The following is a 27,500-nucleotide window of genomic DNA, read 5'->3' as shown; positions in this document are numbered from 1 at the left end:
GGAGATATTTCCGTCGCGTGAAGGAAAGCTTCACTTCATTTTCACTCTAAATCCTGTTACTTTGTGCCCCTTGACCTCACTCTGAGTTTACACATCAACTCCAAATATTGTTCCTTGGCTGTTAGCAGGAACAGTAAGCCTTGATGTTTTTCGGGGTCTTCGGGGGGCTGAGTGGAACAGTGTGTGTGTGTGTCAGTGGAGAGAGAGACTCCTCTCAACCTGAATCAGCCTTTTGATGCTGACTGGTCTTGACATCAACAATGTGGCCTTTCACAGTCCTCACCCACCTCCGAGGAGCTTACCAAGAGCACGCAAATACAGGTTTTTCTCTCGCTGTCAGTCTTTCTTTTTATTTTCCGGCGATTATTTTTTTTTTTGTAGCCTTTTTTTTGTGCCCATGAAGAAAAAAGAAAATGGTACTTGTGGTGGAGAGAAGAAAGATTGTAAATCGAGGAGGAGGCAGTTGTCACACGGATTGAGTGAAAAATAGAAAAGCTTCAGATTCAGCGAGAGAAGTCCATTCTGCATTTTGTCAGCAGAACCAATGAGGCTCAGAGATCTTGTTAGGTCCTCGGCAGAAATTACATTGTAAACACTAGAGAAATAAAAGGATATTGAGCTGAGCATTGTGAAGAGCCCGAGCCGTCCAGGGCCACAAAGACATGAGACAGTGGATGTCTTAAGTGCTTGTTTTTTATTTGTTTGCCATAAAATAGTTCCCCTTTTTCTCTTCCCTTTGACATGAAAGGGGTTTCAACCCTCAGAGTCTTTAAACGTATCCTGTGTCACAATGACTGCGGTTTAAGAGCCAGTCTGTAAATGAAGTGACTTCCAGATGCACGCTCAAGTCCTCTGCAGGGAGGTTCTGAAGCCTGGGCCTACCAGGGGACATCCATGACTGACATCACTCCTAATTCTGGTGACATACTCGCCAAAACATGCCCAGCTGCGTATGGGAGCGAAATACATGAATTCACTATTTCCAGTTGGGTTTTTTGTAATCTTTTTTTCCTCGACGCTTTTCAACAGCTTACGAAAGCAGCAGTTAAACCAAACATGTGTTTCCCTAACGTCGTACGTGTAATTGACTGTGATTTGCACTGACAAATAATGTTTCCAGATGTGCGTCGGGGCCAGTGGAACATAACTTATCTCAGCCTAATCTCTGTTTACTCTGGGCGGCCTTTGATGGGCCTGTTAGCAATAATTAGCATTAGCGCTGCAGTAATATGGCAGCGTTCTGCTGCTGTGGGCGGACGGACACGTGTAGAGGTTGACGCGACTTGACAGAGGTGAGGATTCATCCCCAGGGCGGTGGCCTTCGCTGCACTCTAATGAGATAATATGATGGTTTATTCCCTTCAATCATCCGCTGGTTCGTTAAGGAAAGTCTCCGACCGCGCGATGGATGCGCGGAACTCATGTGGAATAAAAAGGAGCGACTCGTTGGAGCGTTTTGGTTCCTTCACAACAAAACCGGCCGGGGACTGGTGGTTGGCCATTACCTCTGCCTGCTCTGACACCCGTGACTTAAACACATCTCGCAGAGCGTTCTATTTCCTGGGATGAATAGTACTCTGTCATGAGGCGAGCTAAATGCATGCAGTCATTTCCCCTGGAGCGCGAGTCTGTGTTTAGGTGATGGGTCAAACGAAGGATGTGGGCAGTGGCGGTTTGGGCGTTTCGGTGCCTCGCTGCCTGCTTCCTCGGTTTCCTGCCACGTGGCCATTAGGGCCATTGTTTGTTTGCCTCTTTAATGAATGAATGGCTTGTGTGGTCGATGCTCTGAAGCCGTAGCGGCGGAGACGGCTGGAGCCGGATGACGAGTCGCGTGTCAGGCGGGAGTCGGGAGAGGGAGCGCTCTCTTTGATGCACATTTGTCCCCTGTTGCTTTAATGCGTCGCTAAGATTCCTCTTTCGTGGATATTGGGTCAGCTCATACGGTCCAAGTTCTTTTTCGGAGTTTGTGGAAAACACACCCCAGCAGGTTTAATTTTGCAGTGGGTAATCAATCGATGCATGCGCTGATTATTAAGTTAGCTCAGGCTATTTCCCATCTAGAGTACAGCAATTACAGTAATGGCCGGCGTGGACGTGCGATCCTTCTGCTGCCCGCCGATGATTTAGGGAATCTTGTTTTCTCGGCCTCTGAGCACTAGGTCAAATCAGCCGCTGTCGGGGGCTTTGAGCGCTGCCCAGCTGCCGCTGCCCGTGTGCCTGCATCTGCAGCCTCGCCGGTCAGAGGCTCATATTCCAGTCCTTCTGACCGCGGCGGTTTGCTTTGATAGTCGGCCTGTTTACCGCCTCGTGTCCTGGGGGCTAACCGGGCTCAGATCACCCTCAAATGAACTGCGGAGTGAGGGAAATATTCAACACAGCTGTGCTTACTTTGAGGGCCGAGGCCAGGAGAGGCGCCGCCGTGCCTTCAGGTACACGGGGCAGGTCTCGCCTCTGAAGCCTCCTTCACAGAGCCTGTTTGCATTTATAAAAATGTTTGCTTGGATACAAAAATAAAGATTTCCCTATTGGCGGGGGATGGAGATGCAAAGAGAGAGCGAGAGAGCGAGCAGGATGGAGATAAAAGATGCTTTAACAGGTAGGAAAGCAGCTAACCGACCGGCTGCTGGGGGATGTAGCTGCAACTCCGAGGCAAATCAAAGGTAATGCTGGTGTGAAGTCTCCAGTGGGAAAAAAAACCCTCCTTGACTAAATCTAGCCAGTCTCTCCCCAGAAGCTTAGATTAAGAGATGGTGTTGCAAATGTCATTTACTGTACTTTTTGCCTGAGCTCTATGTCTTATGCAGACGTGATGCACAATCCCATCTGACTAACACTGCCTCATCCTTGATCTTCCTCCTTTTCGCTGTGCGTTTACTGTGCGATGGGGAAAACCTTTCGTCTCGTGCTCTTTTCCCCCCTCTGCTCTGTCAGGATTTCTAAGCCAGCTTTGTTGCTTTGAGCAATTCGCCGTCCCAGGGTGTGTGGACAACAAACCCAAAGGCTGGCAGCACAGGAAGACTGCCGTGTAATGAATAGAGGGCACGGCCAGCTATTTGGCTGTTTGGCAGCAGTGAATGGGAGGGGATCACATATGTCGGGTCGAAAATGATGATGGCTCGTGTGGAAAAGGCGTCTCTCATACGTTTTCCACAGAAAACTGTGGAGCCTCGTTAACACATTGGTGTTAATGACATCAAATGATCAATCGGGTCAAAACAGATCATTTATTACTTTATCACTAAAAACATTGTGGACTGGTTCCACTCCTTCTCAGCTTTTTGCACGTACTGAACATGCTGCCTAGCGGAGAACGGAGCAACTGTTGTCAGTGGAAGTGGAAAGTCATGAGCAAGCGCCGAGGGGAAGCACGTGGAGCGCGTTGGTGCCGCCCGCCGCGTCGCTGGCTTGCCGTTCACCTCGCGCATCCTGTACCCCTGCGCCTCGCCGGCCCTCCCCGCGTTTCTCCATATTTCCGCTAGCTCTTTCCACCCGAGCCTCGCCTGGTGTGAGTTCTGGCACGCCGGCCGGGCCCAGCCCCCCCCCCCCCCGGCCCGGCGGCCTGGCTGCCCGGCGGGGGCAGCTTGCTAACCTCCGGGGCAGCTGGCATGCCTGATGGCCCCATTCATCAGACCTGAGGGTGAGGGGCCGGGGGCCCACGGTGGATGGAGGGGGGGGGGGCATCCTGAGCCTTGTTGTTGACTCCATTGGAATAGTTATTGAATAAGCCGCGATGAGAGGGACGGCGGAGGAATGCTTTCAACTCCCTCTGCAGGAGATGTCCTACACAAACCCTGGGACTGGTTGGACGCCGGCGAGGACGGAAAGAGGGAGGGACAGAGCAGCGCAAACAGTACGGTTGTGATTCTAAAACACTGGAGGGGGCATAAAAAACAGGCTGGGGCTCATATTTACCCAGGAAGTGACTTTCAGGCAATAAATGGCATCAATGCAGCATTAGGGAAAGAAGGGGAGTTTCGAGGACGGAGGGAAAGATCAGTTTGTTGTCTTTTAAAAGACAGATGACTCGCCCTGGGCGAGGGGCTGGCAGCCTGCGAAGCCGAGGCTGGTGGCTGAAAGGCGGATGACTAAATGACAGAACCCCTCCTGAGACGGGCCATTAAAAGACACACACACACACACACACACACACACACTGAGGCCATTCAGCGGCCCAGCGGGGGAGAAGACACAGCCTCTGGGCCGGGGGCCAGGGGCCGAGAGAGGGATCCAGAGGGCACTGGAGGTCTCCCCACAGCTCCAAATACAGCCAGCGGTTGAACTACTGGCATGGGAAAACCCAGCCCTGCGTCTCCACACCCTCAGCTGCACTCGAGCCTAGCGCTACCGCAGTGTGTGTGTGAGCCTCACGACCCTAACCCTGCTCCACAGCTGCAGAACAAGGGATGAGAAAGCCTGAACGGAGTCCCTGGAGGCCCAACCAATGACTCACTGACATCCCCTTGACCTTAATTGTACATTTGTCTTTCTGTTCATTATACTGGACATTTATGCAAATTGCGTGAACACTTTGTGTACAACATTACCTGAACCTAACTAAATTACCTAAAAGTATTTTTAGAGGCTTGCGAAGGAGATAAACACCACTTTGAAATGCAAAGCAGAGTCTCATAAACGCTGCGCCGGGGCTCACGCTGGAGTCGACAGGAAACGCGCTTGACCTGCGAGCGAATCTCCGTCTCAGTGGCTGAGTTTGAATCGTTAACGTCCTAATCACCGTCATCAGCCAATATAAGACGCTATATATCATCTTTAAAGTGTTCACTGACTCTGTCGACGTGTCAGCGATAGAAAAATAACTAAAGACGCTTTGTCTGAGCCGAGCTTCGTCACCAATAACAGAACGCGGCTGACAGGATAATGAATCGCGCACACGTTCGCGCTCGTCGGCCCCTTTTTAACGCACGCTCACGTGCTCCCGACCGCCGCCCTCATCCGTCGCCTCGCTCCGTAATTATCCTGCCAATTAACCTGCAGCTAGAAGGATGAACGACACACTCGTCTCCGCCGACGCCTCCGCTGATGCCTCACGTTTCCCCCCCGGTTCCAAATCGATGCGCAGGCAGACGTTGATGCGTATTTTGACAAACCAGGAGGGACTTAAATGAGGATTTTAAGGGTGCTCTTCTACAATGAGTTTGCTGTAACTCCTTCATTGAGTACAGAATGACACAGAGAGAAAGGCAGTGAAGGTAAAAGTGCTTCGATTTCATTCATCACATTTCCTTATACAGTATATATTTACACGGCAGAGATCAAGCTTTTCCTTTGTAAGCTCTTTAAATCACTTTTTATAGGTTTTCCAGTATAAAGCAGTTCTATTCCGCCTAAAGTAAAATATTTGCATGTACAGCCCCCAATGTGTTCCCTGACCTACATTCTTTGAACGCATCTCGTATATCGCACCTTGATGAAAGGAGACGCCAAACAACAGTGTCTCCAGCCGAATGCCGGCGTTTCGCCCGCGCTCGCGCCGCCTCATCCGCCGCCGTCTGTGTCACATCTGCGGAGGCTCAGCGGCGGCGACTGAGCAAACGAGTCCGTCTGTGCTGCGTTCGGGGGAAGCGGGGGGCGAGGAACCGTCGCACAGTCACTGTTGGACCTCGTTGTCTCGGCAACAATAAGAGAAGAAAAGGAAAGAATGACTTTTGGTTTGGGTCATATGTGGCGTGTTGATGCTTTTATTTCTTCTTCTAAACACAAACACAGATCCATCAGACATCCTTTGGTGTGAGTGCTAGCTAGGTGTTGGAAGACGAGCGGAACCAGAGTGGAGGCGATTAGTCAATAAGGGAAGACGGACTTGGCAGCTCGCTGTTGTCCTCATGCTAACGGACTCATTATTCCGTATCAGCTCATTGGATCTTCGCTGTCAAAATACACTTGTTTACAGATAAGCCGCTGCTGACAGATGTGAGAGGCATTTAATAAGCAGCACAGCCGTCCGAGCTGCTCCACGACGGGAAAAGCGACTCTTTAACGTCACAATTCCAGCGCAAGTCAAGATGTAAACTGATGTCAGTGTGTTCATTGGCAGGTTTACAGTAGCATGATTCTGATTCTGAGGGGACTTGAAAAAAATCATTATAATGTGTTATATTGAAAAACAACAGCCTTCATGGAGAAACCACGGACTTGATTGAAGCCCCCTTCACAACCTTCACCTCGGCGCGTGGCATTCGAACACTTTGTAATTGGCATTCGAACACTTGGGAGATGAAGTGCAGACACCTGACCCCCGTGCATAACGCCGCTTGTGCTCCACCGCCGCCGCCGTTAGCATGAGAGAGAGAGAGGAAGGAAAACAGAGCGACACATCATCTGTCCATCAGCGGCGTTGTCGTCGGTGCATCTGTTGTGCGTTGGCAGCTGCTCACGCCGCCGAGCGCTCACTCACCGGGGCTGCGTTTGCGTGAATCCTGGGCTCTGACTTTGAGCAAGAGGAACGAGAGTGTGCTGCAAGGTTGACCAAGTGGAAGCTGATCCCGACACAGGGAGCACATTAACACCAGCGCTGGCTGCGTGTGTGTGTGTGTGTGTGTGTGTGTGTGTGTGTGTGTGTGTGTGTGTGTGTGTGTGTGTGTGTGTCAAGCCCTGTCTACGCCTACACTCCTCCAGGTCAGGCCACTTGTGCTCAGAGTGCAGCTTTCGTGAGCTCAGGCTTTTAATTTTTCAGATGCATGTTAACTTAACCTGCGAGTGACCTCGCTGATGTCGGCCTCCCTGGGCCAACGAGCCTCACTGCTGTGTGTGTAGCCTTCTTCCTCTCAACTGGTTCTCCGCCGTGCGTCTGAGCCATGAATCCACTCAAAGGGGTGGGACTGAGCTTCAGAACCGGCATGAAAGGGTTCAGTCTTTGGAACCGTGATAGTCCCACCCGGGCGGATTCATGTGATAGTGACATATTTTACTTCATGCGCTGCTCTCGTATTCGGGGACGCCGTTAAACAATTCATGAGCGGTTAAATAGCTTTGATTTTCAAACAGTTCTCCTCCTTTTGTAATGAAGACGACGCTGCATCGCCTTCATCGCTTTTGCAAGCGTGCGGATGGATGGAGAGAGCGCAGGAACGGTGGGAGACGCCAAAATAAAAGCATGACCTCATCAGTCGAGGCGCACGCTGGTTCTGCTGGAGGTTTGTCTCTTCACTGCTGCCTAGTGCAGATGATCAGTGCTGGGTCTTTTCTGTCCATTCAGCAATAATTTGGGTTAAGATAGCTCTCATTGTGAGTCTGCGCTATATAAATAAGCTAAAATGAATTGAAAATAATCCTCTACACAAAGAACGCAGACTGGAGCTCTGGGCTCCGGTGGAGAGCGGCTGCAGCGTTCCCAGGGAACTCTAACGTCATATCGCATCAGCGCAAAGAGCAGAGGAGGGGAGAGGGAAGGAAGGAAGGAGAAGTGGAAGGATTGCATTTGACATTCAGCCCCCCTCTACCCTCCCAGTCATCCATTTAACCCTGCCACCGCGGCTGGTGCAATATTAATGCCCTTAAACGCAGATGAGGTGAAAATGTGTCTGAAGGAGTGGATCCCTGCAGGGAGGGCAGCTGCGTGCATGCACAGGGTTATGAGCACGCACACACACACACACACACACACACACACACACACACACACACACACACACACACACACACACACACACACACTGGATATTCAACCCCATTCTCCACATGCACAAGTAATACTAATACATTTGAAGGCATTTACAGTCAGGAGGTCCTTTCATCCAGACTGTGGAAGTCTCCAAACTGTACGGGATCTGTTCAGCAGCGTGCCCGCCCAAGTGTTGGAGCAGGCTCTTTTCCCGCTGTTTGAAACTGAAACAGGCTTAGCGGAGATTTAGGGATCAAGGTGTGTTTATGTGAAATCCTAAACCAGCTCAAATGCGTTATTCCTCCAAACACCCCTGGACGCTTGCTCGTGTGGCCGGGCCCCTTGCTCTCCACGTGGAATGTTGATCTGGGGGGTGGGCAGCAGACAGGTGAGGGCCGAGGGCCGAGGGCCGAGGGCCGAGGGCCGAGGGCAGGGAATCAATTTAGGGCTGTGTTACCTGAATAATGAATAAAGCAGCTGTGTGCGGAGATGGAGGGAAAAAGCCGGACGCTGAGCGTAGAGGCAGTTGTAGAAATGTGTGTTTTGGGTCGATGTCACCTTCAGATTACTACAAAATCTAACAATTACATTCTTCACTGTGATAATCGCTACCTGCTGAACTCCACATACAGCAGGATTCATGCTCTGGGGACCATGAACGTCTGGACACTGTTTCTCTAAGTCCATCCAGCAGATGTTCACGTCTGGATGCGGTTGCCAGGACGACCGCACAGAGATGCTGCCGGAGAGGCAATCTCCTAATACAAGCTCTTACACACGGACGTGTCAGAAGGTTTGACGCGATGATTGAATTCGCGCTGCACCCGTCGCGTCTTCATCTCCTCCAACGTTGGTGCACTTCACTACAAAGCCTCAAAGCGGCACCTCGGCAGATGTGGAGAAAGCTGGACAAATTCAATGAAGTGGCCTCATGTATCAGATAGACTTGTTTCGTCCACTTGTTCTAAGAAGCCGAAACCTCTGATCCAACTCTCCATCTTCCACCTTCTGACCACTGGATGAGCTCCAGCGCTCGCAGCCATTTGTTATTCTGTTTTATCCTGCGAAGCAAAGCCTGTTGGAGGCTCCTGAGGGGCTGATGAGTCGCGGCGGTGAGGGGACGAGAGAGGAAGTGGCGGCGAGAGAACAGAAGGCTTTGGGGGAAAGTAAGCTCAGTGTAACACTGTGCAACCTTAGCTGTCGCTACAGAAAGAGCAAAAGTGTTTTTGTGTAGCGAGAAAAAAAAAAGAAAAGGTTCGCCATTAAATCCGGCTGAACCTCGGGGAGCGCTGCGCTGTCACCGCCGCCCTTGGCTGGCTTCTAGGGGCTGTTGTGCTGGGATGTTTTCACGGACACGTGGGCCGCGAGTGAATTCTAAGCGATTTTGAACTTCAGGAGTGCGAAGAGGTCGATCATCGCGCCTCCCTGTGCCCCGACTCCCCAGAAAACACAGGCGAGAGCGGGTTTATTTCTTTCTTTTCAGCTGCTGCCCTGTGAATGACCCGTCTCCTTTCACAGCTACTGTACACACACACACACACACACACACACACACACACACACACACACACACACACACACACACACACACACACACACACACGCTTTCACACCACCCCTGTAGAAAACAGACACATGCACACACACATGCACGCACGCACGCACGCAGGCGCACGCACACACACACACACACACACACACACACACACACACACACACACACACACACACACACACACACACACACACACACTCTCTCTCTCTCGGGAGGATGTTTCCATCACAGACAATAGTGATGGGGCGACAAAGACCAGGCTAATATTGGCTCTTAATATTTGATGTGCTGAGAGCGGCGTAGTGTGTGTTTTTCATCAGGATCTGTGTCTCTCTCTCTCTCTCTCTCTCTCTCTCTCGCTCGCTCGCTCGCTCGCTCGCCGCGTGCGTCAGGTCAGAGATGTAAAGAGACGTTAGATAGCTTAAAGAAATGGATGGTGCTGTATAATCTGCTTATGCCATTGATTTATCTTTTTATCCAATTGTGTTTTCTTTTGTAACCCTACTCCAGGCTATATCTCTTCATAGACAGCAGAAGAAGCCTCTTAAATGTTTATCGACAGAATCTCAACATATTCAATTAACAGTCTGTCGGTATTGTAGGACAGGTACCACTATGAAATGCTGCTGCTGCGTCGAATATTTAACGATTTATTTATTATTTTTTTATTATTCATGCTTTTGTTCAAAGATCTGAGGGGATGCTGTGTTTCCTGTCGTTGTTTAGTGTGTGTGTGTGGGGGGGGGGTGCGCTGTAGCCCAAATAATTGGCGGAGGATTCGCAGCAGGAGAAGGTAAACTGAAAGTGACACCGGGGTCGAAAGCTCGGCATGAAGCCGCCTTCCTTTCAGCACTTCAGCTAAAACAGGCCGTCTAGTGTTCCACGGGAGCACAAGTAGAGCTGTCTGACTGGAGGAGAGCCTTTGGCGGACCCAAACACTGATTCCCCCCTCTGCTCCTATTAATCTTTCATATCCAGGGATAAATATGAGCCGAGTTGATGTGACGCTGCGCCTGTGTCGGAGCAGACTGGGAGGCCTGTTGAGGTTAAGTGCTCTGGTGTCTGCGACTCAGGGGAGGGAGAGGGAGGGGGGCGAGCTCCGGCGGGGGAACCGAGGGTGGGGGGAGAGAGAGAGGGGGGGGGGGGGGCAACCGAGAGATCATCCCACGAGGGGAGACCTCGGAGGCGAGGGTGAGGTTTTATGAGTTTGGCCTCTGCGCCAGACGAGTGGATGCATGCGTGGACACGAACGCGTGGAGGTGGAGGCTCGCCTCATGTTCCTGCCTTTAAAGATGCTCCGGCTCCTCTCAGAGGGGGGTCCGAGCCCAATATTCTGTCTGGAGTAATCCTGGAGGAGTTTTGAAGAAAAAAAAAAAAAAAAGCTGAAAAGCAAGAGGCCGCACTTTATTCAAAGCACCGTAGGAAGTTTGAAAGTGCTGGGGAAGTTTTCAGCGGCTCCGAGTGAGACGTGGCTCAAGCCCCTGCGAGGGTTTAGAACAGATGCAGTGTGTGTGTGTGCGTGTGTGTGTGGAGCAGCGCAGCAGAACACATGGTGATCAGCGTATCACAACATAATGAGAAGAAAAGTCAACATTGTTCTCTGCCACGCTCCATTAGCAGCATCAGAATCCATAATCAGATTCATTTTCAAGCAGCTTTATTTAATAAAGTGGAATAGGGGCCCGATACCTCCATTACCATAATGCTACTTAACATTAATCTTGGTCATTAAAGAAGACGGATACACAGTCCCCAGGCATGGAAGTCAAAGGAATTCCGCATGAACTGGGGGAAAGGAAACGCATAACTGGGATAACGCCGGTCTCGGACCCGGAGGTTCTGTGTGTTACAGTGTTGGAGGTGAGGTTTTGATCGTGCGGCTCTGGATGTAAACACCTCATTAGGAGATGCGCACGATGCTCGCCGCCTGCCGGGGACAGCGGGGGTCCAGGGGAGGACCGGGCGCGCGTGAGCCGCTCTTTCACCCGGCGAGGAGGACGCTCCCCCCCCTCCCCCGCCCTCTCCCCCCTCCACCTGCCGACGGAGCACCTGCTTTCAACTCCCCCTCGTTGTCCTCCCTTTTAATCATCCCTCCACATTCCACCTCTCTCCTAATCGATACCCCCCCCCCCCCCCCCCCCCCCCCCCTCCTCCTCCCCGGCTCTGCCTCAGCATTTCCTCCCGCTCTCCTTTTGAAGGAGACGTCCGTCTTGTTCGCTCGGCTCCGGGGACGTGACCTCTTCCCCCTCCGCCTACTGTTCCGCGTCCCTTGATCGCGTTTTTACAAGTCGAGCCATATTTTAGCTTAACAACAGACCAAATCGCAGCGTCATCCCGTTCGTGTGTCTTTGAGGCTTTGATTACGGACTCGGTTGAACGCTTATGAATTTTGCACTGTGTTCCAGTGCAGCGCATATAACATCCCAGGCGGCCCTTGAGCAAATGGGTTTAACCTTAAATGCCTGAGGAACGCGGCCCCTTCGTGATTTATCCTCGCTGCTTAGCCCACTAAAAGCACTGTTTTGACTAACACGATGCTTCGGCTGTGACTCCGACGCACAAATCCATTTTTATTTCCACTGTGATCAATAATTAGTGCTCTCACCAAGCAGAAAGAGTTGCCATTGGTGATATATTGATTGGATGTAATAGCTCATGCATGCTAATGAGTCCTCTGATCCATAAAGAGGAGCATTAAAGTCAGAGTCTTGCATTGATGCTCTCTGAGCTGCATGAGGAGAAGATGAGCTAGAGTCAGTCACATTTCACCTTAAAGTTACTGTTATCACTCCGTTTCATCTTTTATGTCTTCCTCAGCATCGCGTCTGCTTTTGTCCTCTGTCGTCGCTGCTCGGCTGAGCTGGGATCAGTGTTCCTTTGTCCCCCTGACTGGCAGTGAGTCTGTGACAGGCCTGAGAGGCACCGCCGCCCCATCAGATCAGCCGCACTAATTAACTTGTTGAAACAAACTGGGAGCAGGAGTCGCAGGAGAAGCTTTCAAGTCCTCTTCAGGGGGAAAAAAAGCCATTAAAATGGAGCGGGGGCCCAAAGTGAGTGGGACTCGCGTGGTGGGGCGCGGTCCCGTCGACGGCCCGGAACCCCAGTCTTTTGTGTTCGCGTGTTGACGTTGCAAGACGAGAGGATTACGGGCCCCCGTGTTTAGAGTCAGTCGGGAATGAGGAGCTTTCTGAGGAGTCCCAGACGCACTCAACTTAACCTTTGACCCCGCGATGGTGCTCTGAACATAAGACCCTGCAAACATGGATCCGAGACGGCGAGAACACAGATAACGTGAGGATCAGACAGAGCGCAAAATAGCAAAGGGAAAGTCCAGACCAACGCTTGATTGTTAACTCCATTTAGCTCGGTGATTCACGGTGATTCAGCTGTTTTGTTGCTGCTCCCAGGCCAGTGTTTACTCCTTGAGGCTGTGCACACAGTGATATAATGTGATTGTCACACACCAAACGGCCTTTAATGCAGTCACTTGTTGGGAGCAGTGATTAACTCTGATTGAAGCCCCCTTTTTTTTTTTTTTAAAGCCCCGTCTACATTATCTCCACCTGCTCTAATGAGCTCTGCTTACCACTAACAGACGCCTCCCGTAGACGACAGGTCCGCCTCACGCTTCTCCTTCCTCCTTCCTGCTCCGCTCTGTAACTACGGGCTCCGCGCGCGTTGTAATTAGACGAAGGGCCATTATCCGCTAAAGATGTTTTTCCTCGCAGACCAGGAGGAACGCTCCTCGCCTTGAGGATTTTTTTTATTTTTTTTTTCGCCGAGAGTTAATAATAGACGCGTTCAGGTTGAGGAGGAGCGACGCTTCCACGGGGCTTCGTTGAGTAATAAAAAGCCCCTGTCAATGAGTGGACGGACGCGTGGCTCCATTCAGGCCTTCAGCTTTTTCGTGATGTCATCAGATCTTCATAAATAACCTGCATCGTACACTAAACACACAGCAGTATATAGGAGTATATAGTCGCTCAGACACAGAAGTGAGACAAAGCCGTGTCAGAATGGGCGGGTTCCTCAGCGTGATGTACGAGCTTCATTTCCCCCCGTGGGCCGTCTCCCGCTCCGCGCCGGCCGCGAGACGGGCGGAGGAAATGAACGCCGGGGAATTTATCTCCCGCGCCGGCTTTGTTTCTGCCCGGCGAGCTCTGAATTAACACATTTATTAAAGTGCCGGGTTGAGACCTCCTCCTATTACGGGGCAGAGCCGCCGAGCGGGGATTACGCGCCGCGCGCTTTGCGGCAGCGCAAATTGATACGAAAGCCGTAGATTAACGAATTAGAGGGTCGGGAAATTAAAAGCAGGTTATCGCCGCAGCATCATCCACGAACAGTACAGTGTGTTCAGCGTGAGCCGAAAGGTCAACTGGAGCATTTTGAAGTAGCGTTTTATAGTGTGTTCCATTTAACTCTTCATTAGGAGCCTCATCGCAGCGACTTCATATGGAGCAACAGTCGCTTTTATAAACATTCCGAGATCAGAACTAAATTAGAGAATCCCTCAGTCGCTTCCGTCGGAGCATCCGTATAAATATTCCGTGATGGAGCAGAGCAGGAACTCGGCTCATAAACCCGGCCGCGCTCAGTCCTGATTGGACTCAGACGCGCGGACTGCGAAGCCGCGTATCGAACCCCCTTCGCTCCCATTGCCGGTGCTGCTTCCGTCTCGAGGCCGGAAGGTGGAGCGGCAGCTTTGATTTGGCGCCTGAGCAGCAGCCGGGTAGCGTTGCCCTCCAGCTCTCTTCTCTCCCGTGCCCTGGACTTCTGTCTCGGGGGCTCCTCATCTCCTGCCTCCACCTCCAGACCCCACGGCTGCTGCAGTCAGGCGCTAATGGAGCCACTTGCTGCCCCTTTGTATCTTAACCATGCTGGTTAACCCTTTATTGATGTTCCCAGACCCCTCGGCTGCCTGCGGGCTGGACAGACTGTAAATCTACTACCTGTGCTTGATCAGCTGCTTCCAGGGAGCCTTTGAATAGAGGCACGCTCGGCCGAGACATGGAGAAAAAATATAACTGCAACCGTAAATGAACAGCGATGAGGTTTTTTTTTTTTTTTTCCTCAAAGCCTTTGTTCCGCTTTAAGATTGCTCCCTTCTGGCGTCTGCTACCACTTGAGTTGGGACATGCTGAACATTTTGAGGTTTGCTAAATTATACAAAGACAAGTTGAAATGAGAAGTGCTCGACTCTGCCGATGTGCTCTTACACTACGTCTGCGTCTAATTTGCATTAGCTTGGGGCTTCGTTTGTTTATCCTTTCATACACATACTGTATTTTCCGCGGCGGTGATACGTTTCAGACGCGTCTTCCCGTCTAATGGATTGTGGGTAATCCGATCCCAAAGCTAAGATGCGCACGCATTAGCTGTGTGTGGGGCCCATTTACCGCGATACGAGTGGAAGTTAAATGGGGAAGAATGGGAAAAGGGGGGAGTGTGGATGAGCAGCAGTTGCGAGTGAACAATGACAGGCATCTAGATCATACGTCTCAGATCATTTCCCCTTCCATATTGGAGTTTATGGCTTGTAGATTCTACGGCGGGATTTCTGGGCAGATGTTGGCTTTTGATGGATTTCTTCTCTGCCATTGAACATCTCACAGATGCTGTTCCTTGTTCATAATGCAGAGACAGGCTAAAGCCTTGAAATCATTAGAAGGTATCACCATAGGCTCCTTGTCTAAATATCTAATAACCTGTCTTTGGTCTTTACATGTCCATTATTCTATTCATAACTCATCTACCTCTGAGGCTTAGAGTGAGAAACTGCGTGTTTACTCAAAGGAGCATATGCTGAGTTAAATGCAATATCTCTGCTGAACCCTCTACATCGCTTCATTCATGCGTCCTGCAGATCGTTCATGCAGTGCAGTCCGCATGGCAGGTGGCCTCCGCTGCAGCTCCATAAACCCAGCAGGACCGCCCCTCGTCCCCCGCCCTGCGCCGCTGAAGGCCGGCCGTATCCTTTTACCTCGGGCCACGCTGCTCCCATGGTCTGGGACATGTTAGCCAGCTGCCAAATGAAAGGGGATAAATCACACAAATGAAAACAAATAGAGCCAGGTCTGCTTGAGTCTAATTAAAGCCGGTCCCCCCTCTATTTAAACTCCGCTGTTCCCGGAACCATGCGTTCCTCATGAATTCCTGCATCTCTGAAATAGATCCATGTGTGGCTGCGCAGTGGGCAGGAATAGGACCTAGGCGGGCACTTTTTAATCCTTTTACATAGTTACGCAGCTTTGATGCACTGCAGTTTATTTTAAACATGTTTACTTGAACCTCTTTCTCTCTTTTTCGCCCATGCTGATATTTCATGTGTATCGATAAGCATATTCCTCAGGAGGCCAAGGCTAATGACTCTGTCCGGCTGCTCATACAGTATAAGCTGAAGGGATTGGCCTCCGTGAACCTGCTCCTGCGCCGCATGTGTCGCTCTGCATCACTCGCACCTTCTCATTTGTAATGTCACTTTTGCTCAGTCTGTCCCAGGAAATGGGAGGGGTTTGTGTTCCACGAATCGACCGTCGCATGAGAAATAGATTGTGGATGGAGAATGGAATCATTCAGCGTCCCTGTCCTGCCTATACACTGTAAGGCTGCAGATAGAAAAGAAGTCGCCACTGTCTAATTCTATCAGTGCAGGACTCTCCAGTTTGGTGAGGAGCTCCATTGTCATACAGTGGGAGGCAGAGATGCCCTGCAGCAACGGCGGTGTCTGCTGTGCCAGAATGTGTCTGTTCACCGCCGCACGGGGAGAACAGGAAGGCTCACTGACCCATGGACCAGTTCAATTAGCAATCGCCAGCGACACCTGCTCTCACCAGCAACGCGCGCTACTGGTGTGAGCGAGCCGGCGCGTGTGCGTGTGTGTGTGTGTTTTGCTGCTATTACTGCACATCTTCATTAAATATTAAAACATAAGGCTGGGAGTGCACCGGGGCAGACCTCCTGTTCCCCTCTCTCATCAAAAATAAAAGGGCAGCAACTGTAAAGTATTTGGAAGATGGAAATAGGAGAGGAGGGAGAAGGGGTTTTACAGCCGCTAGAAGAAAACAGGAGGCACAGGGGCCGAATCCTGGCAGAATAATAGAGTTATTAACATTAAATATTGAATAAATTATTTAGTTAAAACACTCTGCACACATTATGGAAATAAGGCTTCATACCACAGGACACAATATGTGTTTTGAGCTGACACAAAGCCGTAGACTTCTCCGACCCATGCTCCGGCCCGGGGTCGCTTTTAACCTGGAGAGCCCAGAGGAGGAGACAGACAGGGCGGAGTGAAGTGAGGTTAAAGGTCAGGACGCGGAGCCACCCACCTCGTAATGGCTTCAACCTCTGACTCGCCGCCGTCTCTTAACCCGGCGTGACTGACAGCTCGGCTGTGCCTCACTTCTGCGCGTGCGAGTCTGTGGCATGAATGAACTAATACACGTCTGTTGCATGCACGCAGATGTAGGATTTACGGCGAAACGCGTCGCCACCGTGGGTCAGAATGCTGGAGGTTGGTTGATGGGAGCTCTGCAGCAGCAGCAGCGGCGCCGGCGCTTTCTCGGAGCTTCCGCTTCGAACGGAGCGCAGGACTTCAAACGTGACTAATTGTTATCTATTTGTTTGTTAATGCGCCTCTTGTTCGGTGCTGTTGGGAACAGATGTGCCTGATGAGCTTCGTGAAGTGGCGGAGATATGCAGTGGGACGAGCCTAATCAGTAGCGCAATTATAAGTTGTGGAGTACATCATCTGCGTGAGCTGAGGAAGAAAATAAAGTTGTTGCTGTGGTTGTTTTTCAGTTCGTGTACATTGTTTTGTCTGGTTGATCTAGCAGTGAAATAAAGGGAGAGAGTGAAATTAAGGGAGAGAGCACAGAGCAAGATCTCCCCGACCTCTGTTTACCTGTCTCTGTCACGAACGCCTCGTTTAATGGAGAATACATTACGACTATATGCAAAATTAAGCTTGTGAGGCTTGATTCAAATTTGAATCAATTGTCTGAAATCTGCTAAGTTAGCCAATGTGGGATTTTTAGGTGGCTCACCATAATTGCATGTGTAGTTTGTTACTATAATGCCACAAATGAGGTTCACGCCAAGGCTTTTCTTTCGCTTTCGTTCCCCCGGGTGACCTCGCATTATCCTCTGCGCTAATCATTTTGCTCTGAATGTGCTTTAAATGCGCGGGTCCTCTTTGAACAAAGGTGTTTTTCCGTGTTTCTAGCAGATGTGATTATGCCGGGGGGGGGCGGCATCTGATTTGCCTCTCGGAGGACGCGGCCTTTGGCACCGGGTCCTGGATGCACGGGGCCGTGAGGTGACGCGGTTTGGCAGCAGAGGACACGAACGCCCGTGTAGCTGCCGCAGCACAGGGACGCTTTCAGCATCACACATAGCAAACACATCCGCTGTTATATTATCTACATTGTATTCGTCAAATGTATTTGTTCAGGCTTGGTGTTTTTCTTGCAGTATTTGCTACTGTAGTTGCACCAATGAAAATGAAAAAATGAAGCCAATACATTTTTAATAAATGAATGCACATTAAGTCTGTTGAGTTTAAAGTTGTTTAAGGCGCAGGCTAAAGCTATAAATCGCTCTGTTTTGGCCCAGATGTATAATTCAGGCTTTAAATGAGCTTTTCCGTGCGAGCAGAGGATGCATGTTCCTGATTAGAGTAATAGAAAACCCAAACGGATCTTGAGCAGCGCTCCGATCCAGATTCGCCCCCAAAGAAACACAAATCTCCGCAGCCCGGCGTGGACGGGCCACGTATCTAAATTGAATTTTTACCGCACAACAAATTGGAGCTCGCCGGCATCCTGCGTGCTCTGAATGCGGCGCGGAACCCAAATGGCGGTGAGACGTTGACGAATGTACAGCACGCGCGTCCTCTCGGGCGGCGCTGGCGTAAATGACATAATACGGCGCGCGGACGTACACTCCACAGCATGTGAGGAGCTTCCTGTGTGCAGCGTGATGTGCTGAGTGTGTCCCCGGCAGCCTATGGGAGATAATGGCATCAGACGCGGGCTAATGTACAGTCCTATAAACTGTAATGGATCCCGTGGGGACGCAGAGCTGATATGAAACTTGTGGAGCACTCTCATTGTATATTGCCTTTAGAATGGCACGTACTGCGCAGCACGTGATAGGGGAGAAATGTTTAGAGCAACAGCAGGGATGTGACATGACCATATTAAAACACATTAGATGAATATGACCCAGGTGATGGTGGATTGTAATAGTAGGAGATAAAGAGATAGAGAGTGTAATATGATGGTGATATTATCATTAATCTGCGCTATTTCTATTATTATTTTATACTGTGTTTTATGGGCTCCTCATTGATTATACAAAAAAAAAAGAAAGTTGTGATAATGTTTGGCGTAGTCGGGGACAATGGAGCTCGCATGACCGGATCCTCCATTAATCATTCTGTCAAGTTCGGAGGCAGGCCCGGGGAGGGGAGGTGGCCTGGAGGGGGGTCGGTGTAGGGGGCACTGACAGTTTGGCAAGGTGACGTGACGCTGAAGTGCTAGTCTGTGGCGGATCCCTTCCCTCATCCACCCCCCCCCCCCCCCTCACATCAGTAGCTGCCTCCCTGTCACCTTATTCTCTCCTACCAGCCGTGCTTTCATCCACTCTATTAAGGCTCTGTGTTTACCCCCCGGTGCGTATCTTCCCAGACCCGTCTGTCACCCCCCCCCCCCCCTCCCTCATGCTGTGGGGCGATATCTGTGTGATATCTATCAAACACATTTCTAGGATTTGCCAGATGTGCCTTTGTGTATCTATTGATATTCAGATTTGCTGGTGTGTTACTTGTCAGTTTGTAGACGTTCACTGAAAATTGCTACATGGCTGAATGTAGGTCAGTGTGAGGAGCGTTTCAAAATATTTTATCAAAATACATCTACTTGTATAACATTTTCCAATAAGTCTATCAACTGAAGATGAATCCAGAAAAATAAAAACAGGAGGCTGTATTTAGATCATTTGAGCTAAATGCTAATGTCAAACACAAAGTAAAACATCTGTTAGTGCTCCAAATGATTTTAGGTCATAACATTTAAATGATACACTGTTACTTCACATGTGCACGTTTTCATCTTCACCCAGCGTTTGCTCACGTGGCGCGTGAACCCGAGTTAACTGCGCAGACTTTGTCCTTTGTGTGAATACTAATTAGATCTGACAGTAAATGTCACAGTGGCAGCTCCTCGCCGTCGCCGCGGAGTGAAATCCTTTCATGTTGTAAATTCAGTCCGAGGATTACATGGTGTTTAACGGGATGAGGGGCGTGCGCGCGTACACACCCTCCATTCCTGAAACTGTTTCCAGCACAAACAGATAAATCCAAAACCATATGGTCATCAACCCCTAAATGAGTGAGGTCGACGCTGTAGCGTTGATGGGCTGTCACGTAACTGACACGTGACGGCTGAGAAGCGCAAAAAAAGGCATGTTTGAAATGATTTCTTCTTCGGTGGTGGCTGCGTTTGGCGTGCTGCAGCCCAGCTGACGTGGGCCTGATAAAGAGCAGACCCTGTGATGTGCGGCTCCCTGATACGGAGCCGGAAGCGGCGGCGGCCGTTGCTTTACCTCGACCGCGGGGGTAATTGGTTTTTAGGAAAACAGCCTTTAGTGGATCCTCCAATGTTCTGAACGGGATCGTCACGGTGTGTGTGCTCTTTGATCTGTCAGCTTGGTTTCCCTGTGAACCTTCTCTTCTTGTGCGTTGTGTGTATACGCTGTTGTCCTGCGTGTGCGTTGCCGTTGCATTATTTCATGGCTTTAGGCCGTGTGCGCCGCAGTCACATCAAGGACTCGCCGTAGACGGAGACCTGTGTATCTGCTGCAATCAGATCCGCGCGTCCTGTCCGATTTACCCTCTGAGCTCCGTCTGGTTAATGCATTCAACTAATCTACAATCCCAATCTACAGAAGGATCTTCTTGGAAGAATTCAAGCCAATTGAAGCAGCTCTCTTTTTGTCTTTTCATCTTTCCTGCTCTGGTTTACTTGCGAGGCTTCTGTGTCGGTCGCGTTTTAAACACCTGCTTTGAAAACAGAGATCAGTCGCATGGAAAAGCCCAACAGAAACCTTCAAGGGCTGCGGATCACAGGCAAGTCAAATATTTGGGTATGGAGCAGCGAGGGGGGGGGTCACAGTTGAAACCTTTTCATCCCCCCCAGATGAGGATTTTTTCAGCTGTCAGAATACATCTCAGGGTTTTGGGCAGGTTGAGATACCACAGATGGTGACGACCATGACGCCTGTTGAGCCTTTCAAGAAAAAAACGAATTTAATTAATTGATTTGCATTAATACTGAAGCATCAATCGCATTTTAGTTAAAAAGTTACATGTGTAGCGTCCCTGAGGTGCAGGAATGCGGAGCTCTTGTTTACTGGTGAGCGGTTTGTGAATTGGATCCATTATGGGTGGAAGCACATAAAGCTCGTGTAATCAATAAAAGTGCATTAGGAAGAACTTTTAAACTTAACACTAAAACCGAAAGCGCCGAAAAATCACTTTGTCTTTGTTTCTAGACCTCACTAAACTTGACAACACTGAGCCGGTGCCAACAAAGCACTTTGGGGATGTTGTTGGTAAAAGGACACCGGCTGCTGAAAAACAGGTGGAGGGCTGCATTCACTGTACGCTCGTTATGATGGAACACTGCTTTGTGTCCACAGCACGGTTCTGCGCTCATATTTTAGATCCCTGCCTCTGGGTCGTGTCAGAGAGATGTACTGTATGCAGGGGAGACGAGAAGAGGCGGCCTGGACTTCTGGGGCTCTGAAGCTATCGCTATCCGTGGCTATTTATCTGCATTTCCCCCGTGGGCGACGGGGGAATGTGGCTGCGCCTGAGCTCTGTCCTTGGGAGTGGGTGAGCGGCGGACAGGCTGGGAGTCAGACAGATGCCCTCAGCTTACCACAGATCATTAATGCATGAGGAAGATGGAGATGGGCAGTATCCCGTTCCACTGGAGAAAAGGTCACAGCCAGTGGAGGCTGCGGAGGAAAGAGGGGAAGATTTAAAGGACGGACGGGGGTGAAATACGCAGGGAGGCAGAGTCCGTGTTAGAGGTTCGATGCACAGCGTCTACTGAGGCTTCTGCTACTCAGGTAGCACATTTGAACTGTGGTTTGGCCTTTGAATCAATGACTGCATTTACGTGGACAGCAGGGAATTAACCTATTGAAATACTGTATTGTACTTTGTAGTGTAAACAGAATTTTAAATAGCGCCGCCTGCAGCAGCCAATTTCTGCATTTCCTCTGGATCAGGGCCCGTTCAGCTTTTTTGTGGGTTGTATCTCTGCCATACATTGTCAAAAATCCATAGCTGTCATACAGAGGGAAATTAATATACACTGATGTTATTGTTTGGATTTAAAGGGTACGAGTGTTTCAGTACAGATCCGTCTAAGATGAATGACTGTGTCCTTCTGGACGTGGACGTGGGTCCTACGCTTCCCATAATTCAGCCTTCTAGTGTTTTGATATGATTTGCTGGCTAACGTCCACCTCCCTCCGTCTCATGCTCTCTGCAGGAGGATGACAGTGACGGAGCATTGTGAGATTGCAGATTGCGCCTCAACGCTCTGCATTGAAGCCTTTCTGCCTGCGTTTCTTCGCCTCGCATTTAAATCCTCCCGCCGTGATCTCAGGCGTGGCCGTGTAAGTGGCTGTTGTGGCTGCCGGGTCTCCGTGTTGTGGCTGGCCTCGCCTCGCCCGTGTCCGTGGGGGGCCGCCGCTTGTTTTCTGCCTCCGGACCGTCGAGGTAACGGGTGTCAGAGTGCAGCGGGACGGGGGGGGGGGGGCGCCCTTGCTCCTCGTTGGCCCCTCCATTATACGTGGTTGACCTATTTCAGCGGTGAGCAGCGAAGGAAGGAAGGGAGGCGGGAGGGGCGCGGGGGCGAAATCAAAGGCTGACAGAGGTCCCCTGTTGAGTGGAGCCGGGGCGTGAGTCTCTAATGCAGCCCCCCCCCCCCCTGCACACAGCACACACACACACACACACTGTTTGCCTTCCATGCCATCGTCATACCACTCAAACATCCATCTGTACGGACGTATTTGCTCCTATTACGCTTTGTTTACATCCATCGTGCTTGATGCGATCATTAAGATAACGTTATATACAAAATGAACGCACTGCGGATTCAGTTATTATGGCACCGCTTGGGCTGTGTGAGACCACATACTGTAGGAGGTATGGCCCCATCCTTGCAGGATTTATGTGGTAGGATGATGTTCAGTCTGTACCTGGGGCGAGTTTCCATCTTGTTTCTCTCTCTCTCTTTCTGCTGCTCTGATTGGAAACATACTTTTGTTTCCAGCTCCTTTTGACTGAGTGAGTTTGGATTTTGTGAGCAGTTATACTGCGCATTTTCATTCTGACATAATACGTTCATGATGAATAGATAATAGTAGACACGCTTTCATATGTCAGCGGTGATTAATGCCGATCATGCGGTGGAGGAGCAGGGCTGCGTTTACCCTGTCTACACCCGTGCCTCTTCCATCTACACAAGCACGGTTTCAAGCCGGAGGCAGAAAAGGCAGCGGTATCAGTGAGCACTGGCTATTTGCAAGAATGCAATCGATCACCCAAACTGGATATGGTGTCGTGCACTGTGTAAGAGCCAGTGTGAATGTGATACCCTGTCCAGTGTGTAGTAGCGGCTGTGTTGTCGTCCCTCAGCTGGCCAGTATTACAACAGAACGGAGGCAGCGGCACAAGTAACAGCATCAGCGTGACTTCTCTTGTTTTGATGAAGGAAATGAAAAATAAAATGAAAGTGCAAACTGTGTGGATTAGCGGATGGAGATTAGTTACACCCCGAAACAACAAAGTCAGGATCCTGCAAGTGCACCTTGGACCCCCTGCAGTGTTAGAGATGCTGCTCCTCCTTCACATAGCGTTGGTGCAATCATTTTGAAATCACCTACCGTCGGATCAGAAATAGGCTCGTTCTGCAGATCCAAGATGCGTGTTTGTAAATGTGAGCGGAATGCCGAGCGTTCTTAGGAATGCAGACACGGAAGGAGGCAGCTGCATTAATTATTGTTTTAATTCACAGGAAAAGAGAAACAAGGCCCGCGTGCCGTTCGAGCGCCTCGGCCTCATGCATATGTGCGCGTGTGATGTGCTGCGGCGGAACGACTGTGTAATGCGCATAACAAAACCCGGCGTCTGCGGATGCGGCGGGCGGAGGCCGCTCGGCTGCCTTTCGCAGAGCTCGGCCCCTGTGTGAGCCTCATCCAGCGCTCTCCGCGAGTACACAAAGAATTAGCATGTTGTACAACAGCGAGCTTGTGTAACAGTATTAAGATTTTAACAGCATTTCCACCACATCTAACAGAGCTGCTGGGCTAAAAAAAAGGAGCATAAAAATTGCTGGAAAAGCGGATTGATTTGGTGTGTGTGTGTGTGTGTGTGTGTGTGTGTGTGTGTGTGTGTGTGTGTGTGTGTGTGTGTGTGTGTGTGTGTGTGTGTGTGTGTGTGTGTCGCTGCTGATCCCAGGGCCGAGATTTATGACGCTGCGTTACATCTGCCATGTCACGTTCATTCAGCCATCACACGCAGACACACACAGACACACACAGACACACACAGACACATTTGCGCCATTGTCGGCCTGAACTTAGGACCTTCTCACCCGTCTCCTACTTTCACATCTGAGGCCTTCAGTGAATAGTTAGCGCTTGGGAACGCAGGTTCTGACACGGAGCGTTCTAAGCAGAACTCTTTCCGTGCCGTCCCGTCGCTCCTCTCTCTGCCGTTCGATGGACAGGAGCGAGGACGATCGTCAGGAGGGCGACGTGTGCGTCCGCTGTGCATGTGCGTCTGTCTTAGGGGAACGAGCAGGCAGCATCGGTGACAGACAGTGAGAATAGAGCGGTTTCAGCGGACTGTGTCTCGCACATTCTGACACACTTTCCATCTTTAGTGTCCTTCAGGCAGGGATTTGTTGTGCGTTTGGAGGGTTGGACGTGCGAGGGCGTGTTCACCGCTTACTGTAGGTGCAGGTCTGGTGACTGAATCTGGTCGTTGTGGTTAAAGCGTCTTTGCTCCGATGGACGAACCCTGTAGAAGCGATACAGTGCTGGCGTCGCAGCCGGCAGCTTTCAGTCTTCTCAGAGGTGGAATTTGACAGACGATGTTCGTTCGTTTAATATTATCCCTCCTGCAGACTGCTTTGTGTAGAAATAGTGTAGCTGCCACAATCAATCTGTCTCTTTGTCGACATTAAAACAAACTGTAATATAAAACGATCAATACAGGAGTCATAGCCTGACACAGGTTACTACAGAGGTTTTTGCTTCCTCTGTTCACTTTTCATGGAACGCTCGTGTGTTCCCGTTTGTACCGTACGCTTCGCACCCGGGTCCGCTGGGCGGCCGCCCGCTGCTCCGGCCCAATTAACCAAAGCAGGGGCTTTGCATCGAGCTACTGGGCGCAGCCGGGGGTCGGGAGGGTGCGGCGCGTCTCCGCTGACAGGGACCGACCCGCTGCACGGCCCAGCGGCCAGCGTGGCGCCGGGGTGACGGCGCTGTCTGGCCCAGAGCGCCCGGGGGTGTGACGTGTGACACGGCAGTGGGTTGCATGCTGGTTTGCGCTAAAAGGACCGGTCGTTATGACGAGTGAAGTCAGGCGAAGGCCTTAAAACTGTTAAAAGTGTTTGTGCATCACTGGGTGCGGCTGCCCAGCAGTGGGTGGGCGGGGGGGGGGGTGCGGGAGCGTGACACATATTCATATTGACGTCTGTCATTGAGGCCGTGAAGCATAAAGACTGCAAGCGTTAAACCTGCATGAAGTTAATTGGGGTTTGCAGGGTCCTGTCAGCGTCTGAGGCCTTGTTGTACGGCTCTGGAAGGTGTTGGGTCGGACCCCCCACTTGTTCCTCATACTCCTTTCCACTCTCGTCTCTCTCGCGGACTCTACTCAGAGAGCGATGTCTGCGCCGTACCGTAAATTAGTCCCGGGTGGTGACATGGTGCTTGCTGGGTAATTTGGACAATGGGGCGTTTGACAGCTCACCCATCACGGCTACAACGCCCCAGGGAGCCACTACTCCTCCTGAGCTTTTCTCTCTCTCTCTTTCTCTCTCTCTCTCTCTCCTCGCACTCTCCTCTCATCCCTCGGTGCTGATGGAGTGACTCTCTAAGTAGCAGCATCATTCTCCAATCAAGCACCGAAATGGCTTTTCATCCAGGAAGGGAGCGAATGGGAGGGAGAGCGGTGCAGGGAGAAGATCGGAAAACCATAAGAGTGAGGAAAAAAAACATTTAGAGAGTGGGAGATAAAATGAATTCAGTCCTGATTAAAACCCACAGTGTATTTATATTAATACAGAATATTTTTGACTCGATAAGAAACGGAAGAGCCGAGCCTCCGTTATGAGGATGCTCTGACCTTGTTTCCTGGCAGTGTGACGTGACTGGACCGACGGTGGCCAAGGCCTAGCGTGAGCCTGGCAACCACCAGCTGCCTCCTGCCAGCGCTCAGACAGGAAGGAGCGAGTGAAGGTCAGGGAGAAGAAGCGGCGAGAACGTGTGACTGGCCCTAATGAGAACGATGGGAGCGCCCGCGCCAGGAGGGAGCGGACTATTGTTTTTGCAGGGGATTCAACGTTTCCGTCCTCCCTGTAACCTTACAGGGAGATAAGTGGAGAACAGGGAGAACTTATCGCGGGAATGTTCTTACGAGGGAGATTTTAAATGCTTATCTTCGGGCCCACTCCTCACTACAGCTGCCTCTTCGGCACTTTTCCACAGTGGCTTAAATCAATTTGTGCAGATTCATTTTTTTCAATTACATTGCATTTTGTGGTAAAGATAAGACGCGGGAGCCGGACCTCTTATTAACGCCCCCGTTGAATTATGCATGGGGTTTATTTGGTGGCTCCGGGGGGCACGAGGGCCTGCACGGGGGGAGACTGCGGGCTGCGAGGCGATGGGGAGGACAACGTGGGAGGCGCTCGGCTTCTCAACTTCAGGGAGCGTCTGCTTGTTTGTCCTGACTTCTCCTCCCCTGCCATGGCAGGATTCCCCCAGAGGAGAAATATGAGTGTGCTCGGCATGGCCCGGCAGAGAGGCTGCGATAGGACGAAGCGTGGGGGGGGGGGGGGCTCGCCGGCCACTAAGACTAATCAATAAATACCTGCTGCAGCCAAGCGTTGGATGGGGCCCTGCAGACGGCGTGTGTAGACACATTAGTGTGTATCAAGCACTCGGCTGGAAAGAGACATTAGAGTGGAAGGAAGCCCCGGCTCATTTTGCCTGTTTCTCATGGAGCTTCTAAAAGATTTTGCTTTTAAAACAACAACCATATATATTGATTTAAGCCAGTGGGATGTATGGGTCTTTACTTAATCTAATACTAACAAGTATTGACTGGAGAACGCCGTTACCATTGATTTATGTTCACTCAATATAATGGGTAGGTGTGCTCAGAGCCCATTTATAGGTGGATCTGATTGACAGTCTATTTATCCTGCTTCACTTGACATGACATGAGTGGTTTATATTCTGTCTGCAGCCTGCCCCCCCCCCCCCCCCCCCCCCCCCCCCCCCCCCCCACCAGCCGAATTCCCGCTCGCCCGGCGATCGGGGCGACCGCTCGCCACGTGGATGGGGAAGAGCAGCGGACAAATGAGATAAAAGAAAGCACGGCCGTCATGCTTGGCCGTCGCCTGATGGAAGGGAAACACTGGCCGCGCTGATACAGTGGTTTCCTTGGGACGATAAATCTGCTTCAATACAGACAGAATAGAGGGAGCTTATCGGGCGCAGGGGTGTCAGAGCCCGGCGTTCACAAGCTCTTATCGCAGACGTTCAAGTACCATGTATCATATGAGAAATATTCAGCCGTACTAATGTTCATCTCACTGTAGGTGTGGAGCACAGGACGACAGGCTGTGGAGCCACTGGAGCACTGTGATACTCACTGTGATACTCACTGTGATGCACAGAGGGACTCACAGTATTAATGATACAAATACGGTTAATAAAGCACACAGCTTCAAGCTGCTTGTCTTAACTTTAGAGTTCCAGAATGTACAGTATAGATATTTACTGACTATGTCTGGGACCTGGTTCTGGTTCTGATGAAGCTGCTGGAGCGTTCGCTGAAGGCTGCACGAACCCAGTGTCCAACGGCCGGTCATCGGTTCTCACTGTTCTCAGCACAACAGGCGGTAATTAATGTGACAATAGCGTTTGAAGGTCCAGAATGATGCTCTGATGTTCAATTACAGGCAAATACCACCAATGCAAACTTACAGAACAAATCCAGGGGAT

The 27,500-nt window shown here is 50.7% G+C and overlaps 1 protein-coding gene across 4 annotated transcripts in view; it reads left to right on the top strand.

Annotated features, from left to right (window-relative positions):
- The window catches only part of unc5cb (unc-5 netrin receptor Cb), a 75,232-nt gene that overhangs the window by 12,433 nt on the left and 35,299 nt on the right, over positions 1 to 27,500 (top strand). Inside the window, exon 1 of one of the 4 annotated variants that reach the window (XM_029168240.3) lies at positions 27,217 to 27,500. This exon is cut by the window's right edge and continues 376 nt beyond it. The exons of the other annotated variants lie outside the window; for them this stretch is intronic. The gene's annotated coding sequence lies outside the window, so the exon portion shown is untranslated. Of the gene's footprint in view, positions 1 to 27,216 lie in introns of those variants that run through there. 4 annotated transcript variants of the gene reach the window in all.

The sequence above is a fragment of the Betta splendens genome, chromosome 12 (assembly GCF_900634795.4).
Source record: "Betta splendens chromosome 12, fBetSpl5.4, whole genome shotgun sequence".
NCBI lineage: Eukaryota > Metazoa > Chordata > Actinopteri > Anabantiformes > Osphronemidae > Betta > Betta splendens.
The sequence above is the reverse complement of the archived record's forward strand: the minus strand, read 5'-3'. Positions and strand labels throughout refer to the sequence as shown.